This window comes from Cebus imitator, unplaced genomic scaffold, assembly GCF_001604975.1.
Source record: "Cebus imitator isolate Cc_AM_T3 unplaced genomic scaffold, Cebus_imitator-1.0 Scaffold434, whole genome shotgun sequence".
In the NCBI taxonomy this organism is placed as follows: domain Eukaryota; kingdom Metazoa; phylum Chordata; class Mammalia; order Primates; family Cebidae; genus Cebus; species Cebus imitator.
The window spans coordinates 1289467-1297996 of NW_016107749.1; positions in this window are offsets into that span (position 1 = coordinate 1289467).

An 8530-nucleotide genomic window follows, 5' to 3' on the forward strand; every position below is an offset into this window, starting at 1 on the left:
ACAGGGGAAAGCGATGATGCAGGAGAGGGAGAAGAGATCATCATAGGAATGAGAGGAGAGGGCCTCAGATAGGAGCATGAACGGTTCACACAGGGTAATGGCAAGGGAGGCAGAATGTGTATATACAGATGTGGGTGGGTGGGTGGGGACAAGTGGTGGAAACGTATGGAAGTTTATGAAAAGAATAAAGTAGATTTATATATCGTGACAGGGAAAACTCAGAATCATCCCATTTTGGTAAAAAGGAAAAAAGCCTGTCTTATGCAGGGGAAAAAAATCAAATTTTGACATTATCTTTGAGTTGTAAGATCACAAATCTTACAAAGGAACTGTCTTTTTCAGATTCTAAATTTCTACAGTGTTTCACTTTTATACAATGAGTTCCTATTACTTCTGAAAGTAGAATTTAAAAGATTATTTTTATATGTGAAAGATATTCAGAACAAAGCACTGTTACAATACTGAAAAACTGGAGGCCAGACGTCATGGCTCACGCCTGTAATCCCAACACTTTTGGAGGCCAAGACGGGAGGATCACCTGAGGCTGGGAGTTTGAGACCAGCCTGACCAACCTGGAGAAACCCCATCTCTACTAAAAATAAAAAATTAGCTGGGCATGGTGGTACACACCTGTAATGCCAGCTACTCAGGAGGCTGAGGCAGGAGAATCACTTGAACCCAGGAGGTGGAAGTTGCGATGAGCGGAGATCAAGCCACTGCACGCCATCCTAGGTGACAGAGTGAGACTACGTCTCAAAAAATAAAAAAAGAAAAACTGGAAACAACCTAAGTGTCCATCAATAAGGGATTGTTTCAAAAAGTTATGCATGGATTATTAAGAAGCTATTAAAATTGGGCTGGGTGCAGTAGCTCACACTTGTAATCCCAGCACTTTAGGAGGCTAAGGCAGGACGACTGCTTGAGCCCAGAAGTTTTGAGGCTGCAGTGAGCTAGGATTGCACCAGCCTGGGTGACAGAGTGGGACCCCATCATTAAAAATACGTAAATAGGTCAGGTGCAGTGGCTCACACCTATAATCCCAGTACTTTGGGAGGCTGAGGCAGGCAGATCACAAGGTCAGGAGTTTGACACCAGCCTGGGAAAGACAGTGAAACCCCGTCTCTACTAAAAATATGAAAATTAGCCAGGCATGGTGGCATGTGCTGTAATCCCAGCTACTCGGGAGGCTGAGACAGGAGAATCACTTGAACCTGGGAGGTGGAGGTTGCAGTGAGCCAAGATAGCGCCACTGTACTCTAGCCTGGGCAACAGACTGAGACTCTGTCTCAAAAAACAAAACAAAAATACTCTGGTTTCTCTTCAAATCGTATAACTCTTTTGTCTTTTACTAAAGATTTCCAGGCCGGGCGCGGTGGCTCACGCCTGTAATCCCAGCACTTTGGGAGGCCGAGGTGGGTGGATCACGAGGTCAAGAGATTGAGACCATCCTGGTCAACATGGTGAAACCCCGTCTCTACTAAAAACACAAAAAATTAGCTGGGCATGGTGGCACGTGCCTGTAATCCCAGCTACTCAGGAGGTTGAGGCAGGAGAATTGCCTGAACCCAGGAGGCAGAGGTTGCCGTGAGCCGAGATCGCGCCATTGCACTCCAGCCTGGGTAACAAGAGCAAAACTCCGTCTCAAAAAAAAAAAAAAAATTTCCATGGAGAGAAACAATTCTGAGACTTAATCCAATTTTTTGAGGCCCTGTTTCCGCGGGGCTGATTAAAAAAAAAAAAGAAAACAAACAAACAAACAAAAAAAAACACCCATAAATAAATAGTTATGTTGTAGAAGGCTTTTATTAATTAATTAATTTATTTTGGCTACAGAGTCTCACTCTGTCACCCAGGCTGGGGTGCAGTGGTGCGATCTCAGCTCACTGCAACCTCTGCTTCCCGGGTTCAAGTGATTCTCCTGCCTCAGCTTCCCGAGTAGCTGGGATTATAGGCATGTACCACCACACCCAGCTATTTTTTTGTATTTTTAATAGAGACGAGGTTTCTCCAGGTCGGTCAGGCACATCTCGAACTCCTGACCTCAGATGATCCGCCCACTTCAGCCTCCCAAGGTAGCTGGGATTACAAAAAGCAGGTAACAAAAATGATACACTGGTCGGGTTCAGTGGCTCATGCCTGTAATACCAGCACTCTGGGAGGCTAAGGCAGGAAGATTGCTTGAGCCCAGGAGTTTGAGACCAGCCTGGGCAACATAGTGATACCTCATCCCTACTAAAAATCAAAAGAATTAGCCAGGTATGGTGCTGTGCACCTGTGATCCCAGCTACTTGGGAGAGGCAGTCGGATCACTTGAGCCTGGGAGGTTGAGGCTGTAGTTAGCTATGATTGCCTCTCTGCACTCCAGCCTATTTGACAGAGCAAGACTGTCTCAAAAAAAAAAAAAAAAAAAGATACATATAGTGTGATAGGTATCATGTGATAGGAATGTGTATTTATATGTAGAAAAAAGACTAGGCCAGGCGTGGTGGCTCACGCCTGTAATCCAAGCACTTTGGAGGCCAAGGCGGGTGGATCACCTGAGGTCGGGAGTTCAAGACCAGCCTGACCAACATGGTGAAACCCTGTCTTTAAAAAAAATAAATAAAGAATAAAAAGGACTAGATGTATTTAGGACAAAATATTGACAATGGTTATCTTGTACAGTTAACATAATTTATTCCTTGTGTTCTTCTGTATCTTCTACCAGGTGCATTTATTATTTTTGTAATTTTTAATAAAAAATGGGTGTCAGGAAAGAAAACTGATTAAAACTCCTATAAATATTTTACATGTGTAATGGCCGTGACACTGAGTTTCAGAACAGCTCTAGTTGGCTGCACTAATTACATTATTTTACTTTATAGCTTGGCAGTAAAGGACCCATAAATTCAGGTAGGCTGATTTATATGAGCTGAAATGGAATATGGTCACAGAGAAAAGACTTGCAGAGGTTCTGGCCAAAACCACTTGGCACCCCTGCTAATGAAATAATACCTTTGGAGCTTCTTGGGGGAAGTGGCTCGTATAATAAACAAATTTTTATGTACAGCCTTAAGCTCTGGCTTTGTGATCCCCAGATGATAAGTTTGGGGTACCAAGGGTTCTGCTCTTACTGAGAGAGAACAGCAGCTTTTTTGCATCCCCCTCTCTGTCCCTTGAGAGAACCAGAGCTTTGCAAACAGATGTTTCTGTTTTTGTTTTTGAGACAGGGTCTCGCTCTGTTGCCCAGGGTAAAGTGCAGTGGTGCAATCATAGCTCACTGTACCCTTGAACTCTTCGGCTCAAGTGATCTTTCCGCCTCAGCCTCCTGAGTAGCTGGAAATACAGGCACACTCCACTATACTAGTTAATTTTTTATTTTATTTTTTGGTAGAGATGGGGTCTTGCTATATTGCCCGGGCTGGTCTCCAACTCCTGGGTAAGCCATCCTCCTGCCTTAGCTGAAACCAAGAGCCTAAAGCAAAGAGGCAACAATCAATAACTTCCTCACTGGTGTCCTGGCTGCTCCACTAACCCACCCACCTCAGTGGCCCTCTGATCATGTGAATCCCTACCCAAGACCTTTCAGAGCTACTAGTGGCCACAGAATACAGTTCACATGTCTTAGCAGGCTCACAAGACTCCAAAGGTCTGGCTGCTGCCCACCCCTATTCCTTGCCTTGTCTCTCCCACACTCCCCCAACAGATTCTCTGGAGCCAAGTCAGCCTCTTTCCAGCTTCAGGCCTTAGAACATGCTGTTCCTTCCACCTAAAAAGCTCACTGCACTTCCCCCAGCCCAGTTCCCTGCTTGGATAGATTGTTCTTCTAATGTGACTCCTGGAAAAGCCTTCCTTGCCTCCCAGGCTAGAGCAGAACCCCCATTAACAGCTCTCACACCAGCCTATCTTTCTCCTCCACTGCATTTGCCACATCCTGTGTGTGTATCCTGTTCAATGTCTGCCTCCACACATAAAATGTAAACTCCAAGAGGATAGGAACTGTGTCTCACTCGCTTCCTTTCATGTCCCTCGTGCCTAGCTGGGGGCCTTGTATCAAACAGGTGCTCAAGAAATGTCTGTTGAAAAAATGAGGCCAGGGGTGGTGGCTCACACCTGTAATCCCAGCACTTTGGGAGGCCAAGGCGGGTGGATCTCCTGGGGTCAGGAGTTCGAGACCAGCTTGACCAACATGGAGAAACCCTGTATCTAGTAACAATTAAAAAATTGGCTAGGCACGGTGACTCTTGCCTGTAATCCCAGCACTTTTGAAGGCCAAGGCGGGTGGATCACAAAGTCAGGAGATCAAAACTATCCCGGACAACGTGGTGAAACCCCGTCTCCACTAAAATATAAAAAATTAGCCGGGCATGGTGGCACGTGCCTATAGTCCCAGCTACTTGAGAGGCTGAGGCAGGAGAATCATTTGAACCCAAGAGGTGGAGGTTGAAGTGAGCCGAGACTGTGCCATTGCGATTCAGCCAGGGTGACAAGAGCGAAACTCCATCTCAAAAAAAAAAAAAAAAAAAAAAAAAGAATAAATGAATAAGTGACTAAGAGGCAGGGTAGGAACTCAAGGCTCATCCTCTACATGGCCAAAGCACTTAGGCAGGAAAAATTAAGTAAGAAGTAGAGTTTCTTTTGGGCAGGTGCCAAGGGAAGTCCATCTCGCTACCTAGCACCTTGCTCAGGGCCTGGCCCATGGTAAATGCTCAGAGAATGTTGCTAGCTGAATAAGCATTACTTCCATATACACGTACTCTGCCCTCAGTGGTGATCTCATCCAGTCCCATGGCTTTAAATGTCATCTATAAGCTGATGACTCTCCAAATTATAGCTCAAGACTGGCCGTCTTCCCAGGACTCATATATCCAACTGCATATTTGACATCTCCACTTGGAATATCTAATAGGCTCCTCGAACTTCACATGGCCAAAACCAAACTTTTTGTTTCCTCTGCCAGACTCCCACTTCTCAATCTATTCTTCTCATTGTTCACCTCACAAGTCCGGAGTCATCCTTGACTGCCCCTGGCTTCCTCCTAGTCTACATCAAATTCCTCAGCAAATCTCAACTCTACCTTCAGATTACATCTGGAATCTGGCCATCTCTGCCCCATTTCTGCCACTACCTCCTTGTCCAAGCCATCATTCTTTCTTACCTGGACTGTTGCAATAGCCTCTAACTGCTCCTACCTCTCTTATTATTCCCATCAGCTTCTCCACATTTCATCCTCCATGTGGGAGCCAGGTCTTCAAGTCTTGGCTCAAATGGTCCCTTCTCAGAGAGGTCTTCACAGAAAACTCTTTAAAACAAGACCCCTCGGGCCAGACGTGGTGGCTCATGCTTGTAATCCCAGCACTTTGGGAGGCCGAGGTGGGCGGATCACCTGAGGTCGGGAGTTCAAGACCAGCCTGACCAACATGGAGAAACCCTGTCTCTACTAAAAGTACAAAAAATTAGCTGGGCATGGTGCACATGCCTGTAATCCCAGCTACTCAGGAGGCTGAGTCAGTAGAATCACATGAACCCAGGAGGCGGAGGTTGTGGTGAGCCAAGATCGTGCCATTGCACTCCAGCACCTGGGCAACAAGAGTAAAACTCTGTCTTAAAAAAAGGAAAGAAAAGCAAACACAAGACCCCTCATCTAGTCATGCTTGGTTCTCTTATTCCACTTTTTTTTTTTTGAGATGGTCTTACTCTGTCCCCCAGGCTGAAGAAGTGCAGTGGCGGGATCTCGACTGACCACAACCTCCGCCTCCCAGGTTCAAGCAATTCTCCTGCCTCAGCCTCTCAAGCAGCTGAGACTATAGGTGCACGCTGCCACACCCAGCTAATTTTTTGTATTTTAGTAGAGATGGGGTTTTACTGTGTTGCCTGGGCTGGTCCGAACTCCTGAGCTCATGCAATCCACCCATCTCGGCTTCCCAAAGTGCTAGGATTGCAGGTGTGAGCCACCATTCCTGGCTTATTCTACTTTATTTTTATCCATTGCCTTTATCAGGCTCTAAGTATTGTTGCTTGTTTTTATTTTTTTTCTCCTGTTAGGAGTTCCATTAAGAAGAATCTTTGCCTATTTTTTTTTTCTTCTTTTTCAGGGGAGAGCTGGAGTAGAACCTTTGCCTATTTTGTTCTTTTGTGCATCCCCAGCACCTAGAAAGGGCCAGACACCTAATTCTCGCTCAGAAATCTCCCCATAGTCATAAATAAAGGGCTAAATGAACTCTAAAAGAGTTTTAGAGAGTCAGATTTTCTCCCAGTGATTCAGAATCCAGGTGCCAGAAATCAGATACCAACTACCTATCCTCTTGCTTGGAGCCCTAGAATAATTGTGAGTTAACTCAAGACCACTTTGCATATAATTAAAGAGTGACACTGAGGTCACCTATTGAGTCACAGAGGCCTTGTTAGCTCTTAGAGCAGACTACAGATCCTGCCTTTTAGTCTACAGGGGAGCTAGCCAGCTTGATCTGTAATTGTTGCTCTTTCCAATCCTTCATCTGTAAGCAGGCCTGCCTGCCTTGTGGCCTTTACATGGAGCTGTGAGCTTGGGATCTGTGACATTCAAACTCAGTCCAGACTGTTTAGGGTGCTGGTTTTCAACTGCGGGGGAGTGATTTCACCCTCCAGAAGACATTCGGCACCATCTGCAGACATTTGTGGTTGTTGAAACTGGGGGTGTAGTGTGATTGGCATCTAGTGTGTAGAGGCCAGGGGTGCTGTCAAACATCCTCAAATGCATAGGACAGCTCTCCACAACAAAAAAACTTTCTGCTTTCTGGCCCAAAAGGTGAATAGTGCCAAGGTTGAGAAGTTTTGGTCTATAGGAACACTAATGATAAATGGTAGCTAGCATCATTGATCTTTGCCATGTGCCCAGTACTGAGCTATATTCTCTATGTGCACCATCTCACTTAATCTGCACACTGTCCCTGAGAAACAAGGACTCTTACAATCCCCATTTTACAGATGAGGAACCTGAGGCTCAGTAAGATGGACTCACTTGCCTGATGTCACATGCCTTAGTAGGGACAGATGTACATGCAAGGTGCCTAACCTCAAAGTCTGTTCCTTTAATGTCTGTTCTGGATTGCTCTGCCCACTGACTGGGAGCAGAGGGAGCATGTTAGTCCTCTCTGGATGTGTCTTTTATCTGCTGTTCCCATGGACAGGAGTGTCAGTCCACTTGGGAGATGCTTGGCTATTAGTCAGAAGGGAGGTTTTCCTTCCCTGAGTTGTCTGAGCCTGTCTGGCTTCACTCTCCCTGCACTGCAGTACAGTCCTTGGCTCTAAAGCTTAGCTCCCCTGCCAGCCCCAGGCTGATGCCAGCCCTTCTCCAGAGGGCGGAAGCTTCCAGATTCAGACCTAGGCCTTGCATTCCCTCCTACAGGGTGCCTCCTTTCTGGACGGGGGTCTTCAATCAACTCTGGGGCCTGCAAGGTCACCTCACACTTCCTTTCAGATAAGGGAGGGTTAGAGCTGCTAGGATGGTCACAGGACTCATGGTCCAAGAAAGTACTCAAGGTCCCAGAAAGCTAGACAAGTGATTGCTGGACTGGGCTGGGAACAGAATGATCCTGGGGTAGCAGTGAGGCACAGGCCACTGTCCTATTTGTGGATGAGGTGAGGAGAGCTGCAGGCCCTGCAAGGGATCCCTCAGTCTGCCTGTGAATAACAACTCTGAAGGGCTTTCTGAGGGCCCTTGGAAAGTCTGATGACTGGAGTTGAAAGATGATTCTGTCCAAGGAAGATCACGACAGTCAAGGACCAATCTAGGGTCAAGTTTGAGGTATTTGTTGTTGAGGAATCAATGCTGAATTAGTCTGAACTATACATCCTTTCTTCCATCCATCCATCCACCTATCTAACATATATTTAGGGAGCTCCTGCCGGGGGCCGAAGATGCTTAGCATCTCCGGGCACGTCACTTTGTTCTGAGGCATCAGGTCCCTTTGTTTAGGGTACAGCTTAGAGGTTCCATCTACCATGTGGGACTGTGGAGTCAGACAAATCAAGATTCAAATCCCAGCTCTGTCACTTCCTGTAACTGTGACTTTAGGCAAGGGACTTTATCTCTTTGAACCTCATTTTCTTCATCTGTGTAATAAAGAGACAAATAGTTTTTACCTTGTAGAATTGTTATGAGAAGCCAATGAGATAATGTGTCCAAAATGTCTGGCACATGGTAGGGTCTCAATATATAGTGACAGTAGCTACCATTTATTATACCATGGCTAGGTCTTCAGATGCATTATTTAATATAATCCCGCCACTAACCTATAATGAAGATGTGATCTCCATTTAAAAATCAGGAACTAGGCCGGGCGCGGTGGCTCACGCCTGTAATCCCAGCACTTTGGGAGGCCGAGGCGGGTGGATCACGAGGTCAAGAGATCGAGACCATTCTGGTCAACACGGTGAAACCCCATCTCTACTAAAAACTACAAAAAATCAGCTGGGCATGGTGGCGCGTGCCTGTAATCCCAGCTACTCAGGAGGCTGAGGCAGGAGAATTGCCTGAACCCAGGAGGCAGAGGTTGCGGTGAGCCGAGAT